The sequence below is a fragment of the Chinchilla lanigera genome, unplaced genomic scaffold (genome assembly GCF_000276665.1).
Source record: "Chinchilla lanigera isolate Chin_1 unplaced genomic scaffold, ChiLan1.0 scaffold00010, whole genome shotgun sequence".
NCBI lineage: Eukaryota > Metazoa > Chordata > Mammalia > Rodentia > Chinchillidae > Chinchilla > Chinchilla lanigera.
This window is the reverse complement of record NW_004955411.1, coordinates 2,928,391-2,948,021: the sequence shown is the minus strand read 5'-3', so window position 1 is coordinate 2,948,021 and position 19,631 is coordinate 2,928,391. Positions and strand designations below refer to the sequence as shown.

General features: G+C 48.2%; 1 long non-coding RNA gene across 1 annotated transcript; it reads right to left on the bottom strand.

The window, feature by feature from the left end:
* Positions 1-1,408: 1,408 nt before the first annotated feature.
* On the bottom strand, positions 1,409-5,574 carry LOC102012411. Its single transcript, XR_259913.2, has 4 exons — positions 5,302-5,574; positions 4,986-5,145; positions 4,324-4,353; positions 1,409-2,112 (listed from the first exon to the last, which is right to left on the bottom strand). It is a non-coding gene; the product is annotated as an uncharacterized LOC102012411 (long non-coding RNA).
* Positions 5,575-19,631: the final 14,057 nt, after the last annotated feature.

The window sequence follows — 19,631 nt, the reverse complement described above, 5'->3', positions numbered from 1 at the left end:
AGGCTGGGGTGCAGCTAGTGTAAGAGTGATCGCCTAGCATGGGAGGAGGCGAGGTTGATTGCCGGTACTGTAATAAATAAATATTCTTGAAAAAGGAAAAAAAATTAAAAGACAAATTTCAGATAAACTAATGATATATCTCAAGGATTAGAAAATCAAGAACAAACCAAACAAAACCAGTCACAAAGAAAGAAATGACAAACACCGAGAGGATGTAGACAAAACAGAGATGAGCACAATATAAAAGATAATGAAACAAAGAATTAGTTCTTTAAAATGTAAAAAGAAAAAGAAAAAATAGCTGGGCATGACAGTGCATGCCTGTAATCCCAACACTTGGAGGCTGAGGCAGGAGGACCATGAGTTCAAGGCCAGCTTGTGCTACATAGCAAGTTCAAGAACAGTGTGGACTACATAGAAAGACCCTGTCTCAGGAAACAAAACCGAACAAAAATTGACTAAGATAGTCCATACAAACAAAGAGAAGACCCAAAGAAATAAAAAAAGATGTGTAAATTGAGACTCAAGACTGACATGACAGACATACAAAGGAAAATAAGGATTACTATGAGCAACTTTTGTGTTAGCTGGGTGTGGTGGTGCATGCCTGTAGTCCTGGCAATCAAGAGGCTGAGGCAGGAGGATCACCCCAACTTCAAGGTCAGCCTGAACTGCTAGTGAGACCCTGTCCCAAAAAGCAAACAAACAGAAAAACTCTTCTATGATAACAACTTGGAAAACCTAGAAAAAATGGGAAATTTCTGGATATTTTAAAATGGAACCATGGGGATGTAAAAAAGTGAGTGGGTGAAAAACGACTAATGAGCCAGCGATATTGAAGACCGGCCAGCACCCAGGAGAGGAGGGCTTCCTGCTTCATCTCACCGAGCTAGCTTTCATTTTGCTTGTTTGCTTATTTTGTTTTGATTAAGATAGAGTGTAGCTGAACTTGAACTTGCTATGGTAACCCAGGCTGGCCTCAAACTCATGATCCTCCTGCCTCAGTCTCCCAAATGCTGGATTTACAGCTGTGTGACACCACGCCCAACAATTCTGCCAAACTTCTGAAGAACTGGTACCAATTCTTCTCAAACAGTGCACAGAACTGCAAGTGAGGGAACCCATCCAAACTCCTTCTCTGAGGCCAGTACTACCCTGTACCAAAAGCAGACAAGGAAACAACACAAAAGGGAAAATGTAACTGATATTCCTGATGAACATGTGTGCAATGGTTCTCAACAAAATACTATCAAATTGAATGCAGCAGTACACAAAGATCACTCATGCCGGGCGTGGTGGCACACGCCTGTGATCCCAGCACTCGGGAGGCTGAAGCAGGAGGATCGTTGCAAGTTCGAGGCCAGTGTGGGCTACAAAGTGAGCTCAAGGCCAGCCTGAACTACATAGGGAGACCCTGCCTCAAAAAGACCAAAAAACAACAAAAACAAAAATAAAGATCACTCATGATGATCAAGTTGGTACAGACTCAAGGGTGCAAAAATGCTCCAGCATAGACACAGCGCACCGATGGAATGGAGGATAATCGTTATAGGATAAAATCGCTTATCCTCATGTGAGGATGCGGTCGAAGGCCTGGAGCTCGCTGTGGTGTCCCACGTGAGCTGGCATCAGCAGGCTGAAGGGTCTGCAGTGGAGGCCAGGAGCCAAGGCCCAGGTGACGGTGCCGGCTGGAGCTCCTCTGAAGAAAGAAGCAGCCTTCCTTCTTCAGCCCCTTTTATACCATCCTGGCAACAGTCCTCCCTGGGGTGGGTCTTCCACACCCAGAACTGTGCAGAGCCAAGGTAGCCGGGCGCTTCTAACTCAAACTGACAGACGAGTTCACTGTCACGTGTCCTCAGAGTGGAGGTTTTGAAGGGTGATCGGGACATGGGACAGTCACCTCATCAACGCTGATGAGTTCCTGGCCAAGGTGCCGCTAGGAGATGGGCCGGCTGGAGGCAGCGGGCCCGGGCTGTGCCAGGAAGGGTGCGCTCTTGTCTGGGGCCGCTCATTCTCTCAAGGCGTCCGTGTTCTCCGCGTGCTGACTGCCACGGGGTGAGCACCTGCCGCTCCGCGTCCTGTCGTGAAGCTTCCGCTGTGGGGCCACTGCGCCTGGACAGAAGCACAATGCAGAAAACCTCCCCGCTTCACGTGTGTGCCTCAGGGGCCCTGTCCCAGCAGCGGGAAGCTGCTGACAGAGCAACTGTGAGCGCACTCCTCCTCCTGCTCACAACAGCTGCACAGTAAACTACACGGGAAGAAGTGGAGCCAGGGAAGTCAAAGACTTGTTCAGTGAGAATTATAAAACACTGGCCAAAGAAATCGAAAAAGACACAAAAATATTGAAAGACCTACCATGTTCTTGGGGTATAAGGATCAATATCATTCAAATGTGCATACTTCCCAAAATTATCTACAGATTCCAAACAAGCTCCATCAAACTCCCAGTGAAATTCTTCACGGAGGTTGAAAACTGATCCTAAAATTCATCTGGAAGCACGACAGACTCAAAAATAAATAAATAAAATAAAAACAAAGCCGGAAGCATCATAATACTTGATCTCAAGACATCCTACAGAGACAGTTCCCAAAACAGCAAGGTTTTGACCAAAAACCTTACAGACCAAGGAACAGAACGGAGACCTGCGAAACAAATCCACATATCTACAGCCCGCCGATTCTCAACACAGGTGCCAAAAGGTATGCGTTGGAGAAGGGACAGCCCCTCAAAAACGGTACTGGGAAAACTGGATATTTACATGCGCCTTTGGGATTCGACCCGTCTCACTCTGCATAAAAAGAAACTCGGCACGGATCAGTGTAAGACCTGGACCCAGGAAGTTGGTACAGAGACGCACAGGGGACATTGCTACAGGCGGTGATTTCTGGATCACAAAGGCACAGGAATCAACAGGGAGGAGACGACCTGGAGAGTGGGGAAGTATTTACCGACGATTTCACCGACACGGGGGTGGGGATATAGCTCAGTGGCACAAGCACCTTCCTGACAAGCACAAGGTCCTGAGTTCAATTCCCGGTACCAAAAAAAACAAAAACAAAAACAAAAAAAACCTGACACGGGGGTGATGTTGAGAATCTAATAACTCACAATGCTTAACAACACAAAACCCCACGTGATCCGATTCAAACACGAGTGATCTAAATGACACTACTCAAAAGGAGGTATCTGGGTGCCCCACAAATATACGGAAAATGCTTGACACCATTGGGCATTAGGGAAATGCATGTCAAAGCTGCGATGAAATGGCGTCTCACTCCAGTTAGAACTGCCCTCATCAAAAAGCATGAACAGCAAGGTGTGGTGCTACACACCTGTAATCCAGAGCTCTAGGAGGCCGAGGCAGGAGGATCTCAAGTTTGAGCACAAGCTGGGTAACTTGGTGACTTAGAGACAGCCTGTCTCTAAATATAAAACTGAAAAAAAGAGCTGGGAATATATATAGTTCAGTGTCAAGGCTCTGGGTTCCAACCTCAATAACACACACATACATACAGAAGCATAGATACAAATGCCAGCTAGGATTTAGAGAAAAAGTCACACACTGCTGACAGGAATGTAAATTAGTTCAACAGTTATGGAGAACAGTGTGGAGAGTACTCCAAAAACTGAAGAAAGATCAACCATATGATCCCATCATCCCACTTCCGGGTGTATCCGAATGAGATGAGACCAGCATGCCAGAGACACTGCTGTGCTCCTGGGTACTGTGACACTGTTCACTATTGCTAGGAGATAGACTCAGCCAAGGTGAAGAGGCAACCTAGAGTCAGATGACTGGATCAAGAAATGTTTTATATATATATATGGAAAATTATTCAGCCAGAGAGAAGAATGAAATCATAGTGTCTGCAAAAGAATGGGTGGAAATGGGGGACATTCCGTTAAGTGAAAGAAGCCAGATACAGAAAGACAGGTACAGTGCTGCATATTCTGTCTCCTACAGAGGTACCTCGGTTCATAAACTCGATTCTTTCCACAGTCCTGGTTGCAAACGGAGTTGGATGAGAACCAAATCAAATTTCCCCATAAGATCAACACTGAATTGGATTTGGTTCTCATCTGACTTGGTTTGTGACCAGAATTGTGGAAGGAATCAAGTTCATGACCTGAAGCACCACTGTATTTGGTAACTAGAAAGAGTCAACCTAAAAGCGAATAGTTATTTAAAATTTTTTATCTTAATGTAATACAATCAGATATTAATAAAGAAATATTTTAAAACATTCTACTTCTATGAAATTTTTTTTTTTAAATTTCCTAACCAAGGGCTGGGGATATAGCTCAACAGCATAAGTACTTACCTGGCAAGCCTGAGGTCATGAGTTCAATTCCTGGTACCAAAAATAAATAAATAAATAAATAAATAAATAAATTTCCAAACCAAATAGAGAATAACAATAGTTATTGTGTAGCAATAGTCTATTGTGTACCATAATCTTAAAAGAATGGCCAAAATGTTACTCAAGAGTACAAGTGACAGATAAAAAACACTCTCTCCTACAAAAAAAGAAACAGCACAAAACTTTGTTTTCAGTGAACGAGGATAAACTAGCAGTACATATAAAATAAATTGGCATATATATTGAGATATTTTTGAAACAGTGGAATAAAAAATTGGGGGAATTATTTGAACTTCTCCCTGCTTCCTATCTCTGTAGCTTCTCATAAGAGAAAGCATGTACTGGAATATTTACTAGCAGGGATTCGGTAAGTTGGGAAAGGAGGTGGAAAGGGTGTTGGACATGATTTACGCACGCTGTGTGTATGCATGGCACTGTCACACTGCACTCCGTGAGTGTGTACAACCAGAACGTGTCAGGGAAAATCTTTTAAAGAAATGTGAAGTGTGCCTTCCAGCCCAAGCCTTGTCCTCCAGTTCCAATCTTCTTCATGTGAGAGCACCCTGAATGGGTAATGTCTGTCCCTGGTGTTGGTCAGCTTCCCCATCACTGGGACAAAATACCTGACACCCGCAGGAGAAGAGGTTTATCTTTGTTCGTGGTATCAGAGGGTTCAGTCCATGATGTGCTGGCTCCAAGGCAGAATCTTCACCATGCAAAGATGTGGTGAAGGTCAATTGCTCCACTCATGGCATCCGGGACACAGAAAGCAGGGAAAGAGTGCTGAGGAAGCAGAACAATTCCCCTCACTCTTCATGACCCACTTCCTCACCTAACCCCCAACTCCTAACAGCAGACTCAGTTAGTACCCTTACAACCAAGCCCTTCTCCCGGGGGCTCCTAATCCAGTCAAGCAGACACAAGAATCAGCTGGCGCACCTGTCAGTTCTGTCCTCAGCCACTCTATTGGATGTCTAAAGCTGCTGCCACAGGTTTCCACAAACTTAGTGACTCACAACAGCAAACACTTGTCATCTCATGGTTCTGGAAGTTAGAAGTTCGACGTGACTCTGGACGGGCGAGCATCTATGTTCCTGCAAATCTCCGCTCCTTCCTGGAAGCACTAGGAGTCCCAGTTTGAAGAACCTGCCTACATGCCCCGGCTCATATCCCCTGTCTTGGTTACTTTTCTCTCGTGGCTGAGACAAAATACCCAACGCTCAAAGTTAAGGAAGGAAAGGTTTATTTAGCTCACAGTTTGTGGAGGTTTCAGTCCATGCTTGGCTGGCTCCGAGGCAGAGTGGCACATGGCAGAGGACAAATGTTCATGGGGGAAGAAAACAGCAAAGCAACAAGCGCAAAAGAGGGCAATGGCAGCAAGCAGCCTCTTTCCCTCCCTTATTATTGTAGGCAGGCTGCCCCCACCCAGGGGGCGTGTAGCGCTCACACAGTCTCCGTGCCCTTGTCTTGCACAGTGTAAGCACCCTGGCTCCCTGCTGAGTCACGCAGTTAACCTTCTGAACTCACACTGACACAATGAACAACATCCTAGGGCTGTAAGGACATGTCCTTTGCACTCCAGGATGTTGATCTGCTGAGCTACTTAGTCAAGCTTCTGGACTCCCCAAGTTGACACAGCGTATCAACCATAACATCCCCCTTGCTCCATCTGTGTCAGCAGAGCTGCTGCCCTCCGGCCTTACTTCCCCAGTCACATCAATGTTTCTGACCGCAGAGGTTAGGGTACCTGATAGTCCAGGGGAGTTTCCCCACCGTAAGGTCCTTAACGTCCTCTATGCAGTCCACACAGGCTGTGTCCTGAGCTCTAGGGACTGGACAGTGGGCACCGCTGAGGGATTATCGTCTACCGGATACCCTGACCGGCTGGGCTTGGCGGGCACTGCGCAGCCCCTGCGCTCCTGTTCCTAGCGATCTTATCGCAGGTGCTGAGCTGAGTTTACGACGCTAGGGTCTCTAGCTGCCTGCTGTCCTCCGCACAGCACCGGCCGTTTAGCAGAAATGAAGTACAAATGAAGGCTAAGGGGCTGGGGATTTAGCTCAGCGGCAAAAGCGCCTGCCTGGCAAGCGCAAGGTCGTGAGTTCAGTTCCCGGTACCGGAGAAAAACAAAAAACAAACAAACAAAAAAACCAAATGAAGGCTACACAGACCACAGGCGAGCCCAGGCTCTGGTCGGACGGCCGAGCCTCCCCCTCAGGGACATGGACAGGGAAGCTCCGCTCTGCGGTGTCTCCACGAGGCCAGGTCCTCCCGTTTCTAAGAAGCTGGAGATTTGGGCTGTTCGGGAAATGTCCGAATATGGTTTTAGGTTGCCTCAACTTGGAAGAAGCAGCAGGGGAAATCCGCAGGGTGAATGGAAACCACCAGTTTTTGACCTTTGCTTTCCAGGCCAAAACCAGTCGTGACCTCGGCATTCTAGGCCTCAAGTGGCCCGACTGGTCCTTCCGGTCTCACCTCACCTGGTGCCAGAGCTGCACGCGGGCGCCCACTACCCCCGGCTCTCCGCGAGCCTAGAACGCGCTTTCTGGCCCTCTCCCATCCGGCACCTCCGCCCGCTCACAGGACAGCGCCGGCAGTGCTCCCGGAGGCTTCTCCGGATCCGCCCCGCCGGGGGGCAGCGCGCGGGTCCCAGCACTCGGCTCCCCGTCTTCCAGGACCGCGGGTCACCTCTGCCCACTCTCCGTGTCCCGCACGCGCCACGTGCCACAGGCTTCAGAGAAAGGTGAGCAACTGACTCGTGCTTCGCCCCTCTCCGAGGAATTGCAAGCACTTTATCCGGACCCGCCCGGCGCCCCAGCGCTCCGCAGTACTGCACAGGGCCGGCTGTGCGCCAAGGCTCTTGGACTCTTTGGCTTCGATGAGACCGAACCGGCAGCCTCTCTGCGCACTCGAGAGAGCGCCTGGGCCTGCCATGACAGAGAAACTCCCGCCTTGCCGGCAGCCTGCGGGGTCCTCTGTCCTGCACGGTTGGCTGGCCTCTCTGAGCGCTCTGGTCAGCAGGCCTGGAGAGCGGAGAGGGCGGGTCAGGCCCAGCCCCGCCCACCAGGAGGGTGAGCCCCAGGACCCGGCCGCGGGAGGGGGTGCCCTGGGCGGTGGCGCCGGGATTCCGCTAATCCAGACTAGCACTGCAGTTACCAGCAGAGCCGAGCAGGCCCTCGGGACAGTTCCACTAAAAGGGGAAACTGAGGCCCGGGAAGCACAGCGTGGCAGCACAAGCTGAGAGCGAGCTCCACGACAGGTGGCCCACCCCGGTGGTCTCCCACCAGCCGTGCACTCTGCTCTCGTGGGGAAGTGCTCTGGAGCAGGTGGGCTCTCTGCGGGCCACGTTTTTCAAGCGTTCCGTTGTGCAGCTGTGCGCCTGACCTGTCCTTCCTGCCCCTTAGAACGTGGTGAGGAGCACGGCGCGCACTGCTCCGGCCATGCCCTACCTTGGGACACCTCTCAGCAGAGGAAGGTGAGCAGGCGGTGCCTGCGTGCACGCCCACACGCTTCCACCCCCAGGGAGCCATTCCTCACAGGCATGGGCAAGACAAGAAAGCACGCACTGCTTGTTTGCTATAATGTATAATTTAATTTAATTTATTTTGTGGTAGTTGGTATTGAACCCAGGGCCTTTGCACTGAGCTACATCCCAAGTCCTTCTTTTACTTTTTATTTTGAGACCCAATCTTGCCAAGTCTCTAGGCTGTCCAAACTGAACTTGAGCTTGCAGCTCTCCTGCCTCAGCCCCGCAGCGTGCTGGGATTACCCGTGTGCACCGCCATGCTAACTGTGGTGTGTCTTATTATAAATTGCCGTATGTGTTGGAAATATCCCAGTACCACTTAAGACAGAAAAGACTTTTTTTGTTTTATTTTGTTTTTCTCCGGTATCGGGAACCGAACTCACGACCTTGAGTTTGCCAGGCAGGCGCTTTTGCCGCTGAGCTAAATCCCCAGCCCCAGAAAAGACATTTTTAACACACTGTATGCATACACTGCATTATCACACTGTGCCTCCTAAATGGGCAGAACTAGTATGTGCTAATTACAAAAGATAAAAGAAGCAGCATTTGTGCACTTGCACTACTTATTTAAATCGAGAGAGAATCTGGGGCAACTCACTTTCTGGACCCCTTCTGTCCCTCTCAGACAGATGCTTTCTCTCTGTAAATTCTTCCTACTCTGAGAGAGAGAGAGAGAGAGGGAGAGAGAGAGAGAGGGAGGACATCTCGGTTCCCTCTCATGACCACCACAGGAAACTCTTCTGAAGAGTAAGTCCGGGTAGGCAGGGGATGGATTCAGAGCCTAAGATAACATCTTTGTCTTCATTTTACAGATGAGCAAACTGAGGCTCAAAGCTTGAAATCCTTCACCCATTAATTTGCAGCCAAAGAAATGGGCCAAGCCCTGTGCGAGGCTCTGGAGCAAGATCGCCGATCCCTGCCTGCACCTGCTCCCAGCCCGGCAGGAGAAAGGCTATCGACAGGTCGTGCAGGGAGATCCGCACCTACTGCTTTGCTTAGGGGTTGTTCCTTGCTGAACGTGACCGTGAAAAGGAAAAGAGCGCTCTACCCTCTACCTACCTATTTGCTGAAAAACCGGCCATTTATTTCCCTTTGTCAAGGTCTCTCCCTCCCCCTGTACAAGGAAGGGCAGACTGACTCTTGGTCAGCAGGGTGTCTAGACAGTAAACTTCACTATAACCTTTATCTTCTATTAGCTTCCCCAAATACTTACTTCCCCAAAGCGTATTCGCCCGGGGACTCAAGCTCCTTGTCTTGTTGCTTCTCTGCAACTTTATCGCCCTTTGTTAAAATGGTGCAGAAGCCAGTCTGATCACCTCTCAGGGGTTTTCATTTCGGTTCTGTGAGGGTCCCCATCTGCCGCTCTTGCTGCCCTGTCAATCCGTCTTTCCTCCCCGTCACCTCTAGGGGCCCGGATGTAGAATGTGAGGCTAAGGAAAAGCATTTCCTCTTCCCTACAGCGTCTTCCTGCCCAGGCCTTTCTGCGTCTCCACCTTGTCGATGCCGCACTTCCAAGCAGGCAGCGACTGCGACTTCCCAGCCCCTCTGCTCAGCCCGCGGCCCTCTCTGCTTCTCTCGCTCAAGCTGACCCCATCGCCGCCCTGCCTGCGCTGTTCTGCGAGGTGAGGCGGAAGGGCTCAGTCTTCACGGCCAGCGGTGCACGGGCTCCTTGGCAGTACCTTGCCGGGTCAGTAGCCCAGGGCAGGAAGCCTGGCCTGCACTCAGTGTTGCAGTGGTGAAATTCAGCCAAGGGAGACCAGAAGCCAGAGGGAAGAGGAAAGAGACCCACCAGCTCAAAGAGTTTGTTCTTTTTTTGTTTTGTTTTGTTTTCCTTAAAATGCATTTGCTTCAAGATGTAAACAAGGCCAGGGAAATGACAAGCATTTCTAAGGAGCACTTCCAAGTCGCTCCCAGTGACGTGCTCGTCTGAAGCATGATTCCACATCCAGGCCCAAACCCTTCCCCTCACCCCCAGGGCCATCCTTCTGTCCTATGCCCTGGTAGCTTTCCTTACCAAAGAAGCAATAAAATCCAGCAGAAGAAAACATGGCACTTAAGCAGGACGATGGAGACAGAACGACAGCTGATGCGGCAAGCGTCTGTGTGTGCTCTTTTGGCACTTTGGGGACACTGTGGAACGGGAAGGATTCTTACATCTAAGAATCAAAGAGGGAGCGTTGCAGGCCCCTAACACTGGAGCCTCATAAATAGCGCGGGATGCTGTAAGGGTCCAACAGGCTACTGGTCCCTAAGCACGTGTGATATGATAACCCAGGTGCGCCTTCGGGCTCATCTGTTGGATGTCAGGAAGTGCTGGTCCCTTTAGGAGTTTGTTCTGGAGACAGCTCCCCCTGCTATGTCATCACAGCTGCTCCGGAGTATACAGGAAGACCAGGCTCAGCACTCCTCCACCAGGCCCCTGTGCCATGGTGCCCTGCCTTAAAGCCATACTACCGTGGACTGGAACCTCTACAAACTGTGAGCCAAAATAAACCTCTTCCTTATCAAGTTGCAGTGCCATGTATTTTGTCCCAGCGACAAAAAGTGTCTAAGGCACAGAGACACACTACAAGACAGAGTTACTTTAGCTAGGGTTTGGAGGATAGTTCTTCCTACAGCTGTGTACAAACCAGTACCCCAAAACTTTATCTTCAGGAGATAGTTGCTTACAAAGAAAGCTGCCCTTTAAAGTGGTAGAGGGGCCGGTGATATAGCTCAGTGGCATAAGCGCCTGCCTGGCAAGCACAAGGTCCAGAGTTTGATGCCTGGTACCAAAAAAAATACAAAACGGAAGAAAGAAAGAAAAAAAGTGGTAGAGATATCTAACCCCTGAGATACATATATCCTAATTTAAGTGCACAAGAAATATAAGAAAACAATGTAATATAGTGCCTACAAAATTAGCAACAATTCTAAGCAAATAGATAAAATTCATTATCCATTGATAAAGAATTTGAATTTGAGAAATGATTCTAAAAAAGCTCAATGAAATACAAGAGATTGCAGATAAATAATTAAATTAGTAAGACAAGATATGAATAAGAAATTAAGCATAGAGATAGAAAATTTTGAAAAGAACAAAACAAAAAAAATTTTTAAATGGAGAGCTCAATAAGTCAAACGAAAAATACAGCTGAGCTGGGTGTGGTGGCACATGCCTGTAATCCCAGCATTTGGTAGGCTGAGGCAGGAGGATTGTTGCAAGTTTGGGCTACAAAGTGAGCTCAAGGCCAGCTTGAACTGCATAGCGAGACCTTGTCTCAAAAAGACCATAAAAAAAAAAAAAAAAAAAAATATATATATATATATAGTTGAAAGCCTCAACAACAGACTACATGAAATAGAAGTAAGAATATATGAATTTAAAGATATCTTCAAAAATATCTCAGTAAGAAAAAAGGGAAAAAAGACAAGAAATAAGAAAAGAAAGGAGAGAAAGGGAGGAAGAGGGAGAGGGAGAAGGAGGGAAAGAAGGAAGGAAGGAAGAAAGAAAGATTAAAAATACATGGAATACCATTAAATGAACCAAATTGCAGATTTCTGGAACACCTTAAGATGAGAAGAAAAAAATTAAGGACATAGAAAACTTAGTCAATGTAATAAGATTATAATCTTGGAAAAGATGTAGACATCCATATACAAGAGGCTTATAGGTCTCTAAATACACATGACCGGGAAAGATATTCTCTGCAGTATAGTATAGTCAAATTGTCAAAAGGGTAAGATGAAGAAAGAATACTGAAATTTGCAAGAGAAAAGAACCAAGTCACATTTAAGGGTATCTGCACTATAGTAACACCAGACTTCTCAGCAGAAAGACTACTGGCCAGGAGAAATTAAATGACATATTCCAAGTCTAGAAAGAAAAATATATGTCAACCAAGATTACTATACCTAGCAAGGCTGTCCTTCAGAAATGAAGGAAAAATAAAAGCCCTTTAAAACAGGCAAGATGGGGCTGCTCAGTGGCAAAGTGCCCGCCTGGCAAGCGCAAGGTCGTGAGTTCGATTCCCGGTACCGGAGAAAAAACCAAAAAATAAAATAAAATAAAATAAAAAAATAAAACAGGCAAGCTGAGGAAAGCCATGACATTGAGAACGGCCTCACAAAGGATGTTTAAGGGGATCCTTCAGCCGGAAGTGCCTTTGTGGAAGCATGTGAGTGTGTGAACCTCACTAGAAGAGAAGGTACACTCTAACACACTATGGTAGTAGACATTTTAGCCACAGCAGTTAGGTAAGAGAAAGGGACAACAGGCATGCAAAGAGGAAGAAAGAAGTCCTATGATTCCTGTTTGCTGATGCTATGGTTCTCTGCAGAGAAAGGCCTACAGATCTTCACAAAACTGCTGAGCTGGTGTGAAGAGTGTGGGTATAGACCTGCCTGTAATGCCAGCTTCTGATGGCTCAGCTGTAATGATTGCTGGACTCCAGGAGTTCAAGGCAGCCTGGGCAACGTAGCAAACAGCAAACAAAAACAAAAAAGACTGAGCGGAGTGGCTGCAGCCGGAGATTGATCACATGTATGAAGCTAAAGCAAGGCCAGCTCCAAGAGCCCGGAGCGCTCAAGGTGAGCCACCTGAACAAGCTGTTACAGCGCCGAGAATGCAAGGCACCCGAGGTGAGCCAAGCAAACAAGTTGCTAGGCAGAGGGGTTTCAACTGACAATAACCTCCTGAGTGTATAAACAAACACACTGCAGTCACTGGGCAGGTCTTCCCCACCAGGGGACAAGGCTCCACATGACCTCAGCTTTCTGCATGTTGACTCTTGTTTTTCTTCAAGCTGTGCTGGATGTGGCAATTGGTGCCTGAAAGAGGGACTCAGAGCACAGGGAAACTCGTGTAGAAGGGAGAGGACACTTCCAAGTGTGTGCGTGAACAAAACAGGCTCATGAGAGGCACAGGGGAGAGGGGTGTATTGATATCAACACTGACTTCATCAGGTGTAAAACATGGGGCACACAGGTTCTCAGGAACAACAGATGTATATACAAATGCTTGTTGTATTACTGATTTCCGTATTTACCTTTTTGTTTTGGACAAGGATAAGGGAATGTCTCAATGATCGTATGCCTGTTGAGATGAGCACAGAGGATTTGGCTCAGAGCACTGTTTTAAAAGTAAATCTCAAGCAGAAAAAGGATAATGGAGCAACGGCCTTCTCCCATCGAACTTGAGCCCTCTAGCTTTGCTCAATCAGATAAGGAAGGAGCTGTGGGGGCAAAGAAGACCCTTCCCCACTAGAGGAGTGTTTTGCTGTGATGTCCACTGCACGCCACCCAAAGAAAACCAGTAACTTTAACTGTGCCACAAGCGGCTACTTCTGCTTTCCCAGTTCAGAAACATTTTGCTGCATCACAGACTGAGGTTTCCGCCCTCCACAGAATGGCGTCATCCCTTCTTTCCCCTTTGCAGTTGGTGCTGAAGGAGGCCAGGGGCGCGGAAGAACCCCTGGGGGGTTTCCATCATGTCTGCCCTGTTGCTGAACTCCACGATCCCAGTGGTCCAGGGCGAGTTGTGTGTCTTCGTGGAGCTGTACCTTTTATTGCCTTGGTTTTGTGGGGCTCGTAGGACAGCAGGTTACGGCCCCAAATGATTGCAAAGGAATGGCTGGGGCATGTTTAAGTCCAGGGGATTGTTTGTTGTGGAAGGGAAATTTTTAAAAATTGTGCATGGATCAAGTCACCTGCGATGCCTGGCACGTGGCCCATAACCTGGCCATCACAAAAGCCATGTTAACCGAAGACAAGACGGTCCTTTGCTGCCTCAGAGGCTGGCAAGATAGTCGCTCAACAACTGGCTTTTGAAAATGCAAATAAATGGTGTAAAAGCCTTTAAAGCCCACAAAAAACAGGCCCTTAAGCTAACAACTCACGTTTAGGCCCTCCCTTTGATATCCTCAAGGGAGACCCGGCCTCCATGTTTCCAAGAGCGCTTACATCAGAGGCTAAGGCTGCCTTGGACAAAGGTAATCTGGCTCTCTCTGCTGCTCAGCTCTCTGGAGCTGAGCCGTCTTCACCAATGTTTTTAATTATTTCTCAGCTCAGCATATGCCCGCTGGGGTCCTTTGGCAGCCGCAGGGCCCTTCACCCTCAGGGCTACGTTTGCCACGTGCTCCACACAAGACCATTGCTCCCTTTATGGTGCTGTGGCAGGACTGCTCGCACACGGGCAGATGCGTGCTGCTCAGCTCTTTGGTCGTGGGGCACAATCGTTCCTTCTTCTGTTCAACAACAGTGGCTGTGGCAATTCTCGTCCTCTTGGAAATCCACACTGGCTAACTTCCCCGGTGTTACTGACTGGCATTATCCTCCAGACAAATTAATTCCATTTGCTTCCCTCACACTCTTTGTCTTGCCTTCAAAACTAAGCGCGATTCTCACAGTGGGAGGCATCTCCATTTTCACAGATGGGTCCTCTTTGGGCAGGGGTGGGTATGTAATGACCTCCTCTTCCCAAATACAGGATGTGGGTTCTTCTGCACAAAAGACTGAATTGCAGGCTGTTATATGGGCCAAGCAAGATCACGCATCCACTCCCATTAACCTCTCCAACTTGACCACCCATCACTTTCAACTACAAAACAGGACAAGGAGAGATGTGAGGAATGGCTGAAGCTGGAGATCGATCACATGTGCAGGGTGAAAGCGAAGCCAGCCCTGATTCCCAGTTTTGGTTACCATCTCCCGGGCATCCTGGGCTGATCTCTTTAACTGGCCCCAGCTCAAGTCTTGCCCCATCCTTATCTATCGGCTATGGCGTGGTCTCTGAGGCATCACTGCCACAGAATTGAACATCAACTTCTTGAAAGACAGAACCAACTTCTCCAGATCTGGGTCCATGATACAGCTGGACAGCACGCTCTGGCACCCAGATAGGCTAGTCAATGTCCTGTGGAAAGATACAAGCATATCCTTGGACCTCTATGAGTACTGGGCTGGGCCTCTTCCATTGTCCAGTATTTCTTTACCTGACTGAATTGCCTTTCAGCTGCTGCAGTCCCATCCCTAGTGGGATTTAAAAAGCTAAGGGTATATACTGCCGAGTGAAGTCTATCATGAGGTGTGAATTTTGTAGGGAAGGATTCCCCTTTTTGTTCTTGTAATTGAATTTTGAGTACATGGTGAGCACACTTAACAATTTCTTGATCTTGAGGGTTAGAAGGAATTTCCACGGTAAGGGAAATGTGAAAAGTCTTACAAAATGTTTGGAAGACAGCACTTACATAAGCCGGGCCACTGTCACTCTTAAGTACCTGTGGGCAGCCAAGGGCACGAAAAGCATCCAAGCAATGAGCAGTGATACGTTTAGCTGCTTCATCAGTGTGGGGAGAAGCAAAAATCAACCCTGAGGAAGCATCCACTGATATGTGGACCCAGTGTACAGAGCCAAACTCAAGAATGAGAAGTGACATCCATTTGCCAGATGATTGGGGTGTAACCCTTGGGATTTATCATAGATAACTAAGTTAGGCAGAAATATTGTAGGCAGTCAGACAGGGCTGGGCCTCAAGAGGTCAATGCAGAAGACAACTGTGGCTGGAGATATATTCACTGGAGGCCAGACTTCAAGAAGAAGAAGTACTCACCCACATACTTCCCCTAGGGATGAACAGCAGTGATTGGTATTCTGAGTAGGCATCCATCACTTGGGGGTGGAGGACCAAACCTCATTAACCCGCCCCCTCCAGGACAGTCCTTGTCTGCCCATGTGCACTTGCTACGTGACTTGTGTCCCCATTTGATTCCCACTTGATCAATATTACCCTAGCGACTATACTTGTTGTATACTTATTGATTGACCATAGTTTTGTCCCACTTCACACTCATCCTACGATTTGCCATTGGATCAAATGAAGTAAATAGACATTTCTTAAAAGAAGAAATACAAATTACCAACATATAGATAAAAAATGTTCAGTATCGTTAGGGATCAGGGAAATGCAAATCAAAACCATAATATATCATCTCACCCCAGAGTTAGAATGACTGTTATCAACAAAAGAAAAAGTAATGAATGTGCTAGTGCAGGGCACACACCTGTAACCCCAGCTCTTCAGTAGCTGAGGTAAGGGGATCACGAGTTCAAGAACAACTTGAGCTACATAGCAAATTCAAGGCCAGCCCAGATTACATCAATTTGTTTGCCTCAAACAAATGAACAAACAAAAATCAACAAATGCTGATAAGAGTGTGGAGAACAAAAGAACTGGATGGAAATGTAGATTAGTATAGCCATTTTATGGAGAACAGTATCAGAGCTCCCAAAAAACTAAACACTAGGGGCTGGGGATTTAGCTCAGTGGGACAGCGCCTGCCTGGCAAGCACAACATTGTGAGTTTGATTCCTGGTACCAGAAAAAAAAACCAAAAAAAAAAAAAAAAGACAAAAAACAAAAAAACTAAACACTAGTTAGGTGCCGTGACACACACCTACAGTCCAGCTATTCGTGAGGATGAGTTAGGTGGATCATTTGAGCACACAAGTCAAGATCAGCCGTGGCAATATGGGAAAGCCCAGCTTCAAAAGACAAACCAACCAATAAATAAACAAAAACTAAAATCATTTGATCTAATTATCTCACTTCAGGGTATATACCCAAAACAAATGAAATCAGCATACCAAAGAGATAGCTGCACAGCATAAGTTTGTTGAGGCAGAATACACAATAGCAAGATATGGAGTCAGCCCCCCGGGGCCTAGCAACAGCTGAATGGATAAAGAAAATGTGGTTTATATACACAGTGGAATATTATTCACCCATAAAGACAAATGAAGTCCTGTTATTTGTAGCAAAATGGATGGAACTAGAGGTCATTGTGTTAAACAGAACTAACTAGACTTGGAAAGATAAGTATCACACATCTTCCCAGCTGACCTACAGGTAGAATAGTTAATAGTAGAGACCGGAAAGGTGTTGGGGGAAGGAAGGGTGGTTGAACTTATCAGTGCACATTGTACACATCTATGGGAACATCGGACTGAACCCCACTAATTTAGGCACTTAATGTGTGTTAATAACAATATTTTACTTAAAAAATGAATATTTATTTACTTATTTTCATATTTATTTTTGCAGTATGACTTGAGCCCCAGACCTCTACACTGAACTATTCCTCCAGCCCTTTTAAAAATTTTTATTTTGAGACAGAATTTCACTAAATTGCTAAGTTGTCTGGGCTGGGCTAGAACTGGGGTCCTCCTGCCTCAGACTCCCAGTGCTAGGATTTCAGGCATATGTCGCCACGTGGGGATAATAAAAACATTTTAAAGTCTTTAAGGAAGATGATGATTATTTGTAGTTGGCAGTGGTTGGGATTGAATCTAGGCTTGTACACTACCTCTGAGCCACGTCCCTAGCCATGACCTTGACACTAAATCTCCTGCAGTCGTGGGAGACAAAACTCTGTGTAAGTAGGTAAGCGGCAGATCAGTGCAGACCATGTGGGGTGTGTGGAAAATGAATTCTGACAGAATGAGACATTTCTTAGCTGTGCAGGAAAGCAGGTGATAAAACAATAATAAGCAGAAAGCTCACAGGACCCTTTGGGAAAACCAGTAAATCTGGTGCAGCAGGTTTGCAGGCAGAGTTAGGTTGGCTGCTTTTTCCTGTTTCAAAGAAACCGCCTGTGGAATGCTGGTCGTCCTGACTTCTGCGCTTGGTGTTTCCTGACCAGGCAGCGATGCTGCCTTTCTCCAGTCCGCCCCGGCAAGCGCCCTCGTTGGGGCAATTGCTGTAGGTCACCATGAACAATTCTTCCACTTGTGAACAATTTCTTCTGCTTCCAAATGTTCGGGACATCACTGAGTTACCAGGGACCGAGACAAAGTCCACAGGGGTTAAGAGCACGGGCTTCGGGCACAACCACCCAGAAGCAGATCCCAGCTCCCCCAACTGATGATTCAATGCTCGGGGAAAAGCGCGTCTTCTGCAGCCGTTTCTGCAGGAGGAAAACCTGGCGATGAGCAGCGCTCCCTCCTCACAGCTGGCTGCCGGTCTTCAGGGGCCAGTCAGTACACAGGCCTCCCACAGGACCCGGCACGGCGTGCTCAGTCAGCGTGGACAACGAGCCGTCAGCCAACGAATGTGGACACGGAGGCCACCAGCTGCAGTGTGGCTCGAGGGGTCCCACGTTGGGCTGGGCACGTCCCCCCTTCCCCCTGCCAAAGTCATGCTCTGCCCCTCCGTGTCCTGTGGGCCGGGCGGCCGTCTCATGAAGACCTCCTCTGGGAAGCAGTGCGAAGCCCTTCGAGGGCAGCAGAACCCTCAGCCTCCGGGGCAGCTTTCACAGAAGGGAGCCCCAAGCGGAAGTCCTTACCTTGTAGAGTTAGGATACACCCTGGTGACTCCGCAGCGTGACCGCCGAGGTTTGGGCTCAGGGAAGAGGGCCTTAAAAGACTTTGGAAAGGAAATATATGCCCATGGATGGAAACCCTGACGTATAATCGTGTCCGGTGAAAAGTTTACCTCCTGTTTTTGCCCTTCACCTGCTCAATTTTCCCTATATCACATATTCTTTCTGTCTCTGTCTATCTATTTCTTTCTCACACACACAGATAGAGACAAAGAGAGAACCTGGGTTCCTGTGCATCCTTCCAGTTTCCTTACACATAACTGGCCAAATAAATGCAAGTAGAGTAAACTCGTCACTTTTTAACACACAGTGTAACTGGTGCACAGTGCTTGCTAGTTTTCACTTCACTTTCTTTTCTCTTAATGTTTTGGAGCACAGGGGCAGCTTTCTTCCTCTTTTCAGCATCTGTACACTATCCTCTTACATGGCCGTATCATAATTTGCTGGGCCAATCCCTACCGATGGATGTTTGGTTTTTTTCTCATCTTTTGCTATTCAAACAGTGTTGTACTCACCTCTCCACACGTGTGCCGGTTTACCCAGAGAGTCCTCTCTGTTCCGAGCTGCTGCACACAGGGAGGTTCCCCTCCTTGGGACCGCGTCGGTCCCTGTCACCGTCCGTGTGTGCCAGAGGCCCTGGACCAGACTGCGAGGGGGGCTTCTGGACCGCTGCTAACCTGATGGTGGAAAAGGCATTTTCGAGTGATTTTTACTTTGCAGTTACATATTTACAAGTAAGTCTGAATACCCTGGAAAGATTCAAAAAGTGATCCTGAAGTAGGATATGGAAGAAGCCCAAGACGAACTTGTGTGGATCACAAATCCATTCCAAGCGACCCTCGAACACAACTACTTGCTGTAGCCAATAGCCTGTAGCGTCTCTCCCGGGCACAATTTCCACAGACGGCTCTGGGGTCCCTGCCCAACCCAGTGCACACAGGCACGCTCGCACGCACACACACTCATGCACACACACGCATGCACGCGCACATGGATATACACAAACGCTGGCATGCACTCACACACATGCACACGCACGCACACACACGCACGCACACACACGCACGCACACGCATGCACGCGCACATGGATATACACACACGCTGGCATGCACTCACGCACATGCACACCACGCACACACACGCACGCACACACACGCACGCACAGCAGGCAGCTGGCTCAGGGCGGTCGGAGGGCGCACACGCCCAGCTAACCACACCCCGCGCTGCCCCGGCTCCCGGCCCCTTGACGCCCAGCTTCCCTCCTTCGTACCGAGGACGGTCACTCCCTAGGGCGCCGTCTGAGGAAGCACGCGAGCGTCTGCAGCTGCGGAGGGCGGGGGGCTCGGGCTCCGGCGCTCCGCGGGGACGGGGCGCCCCGGAGCGGGGG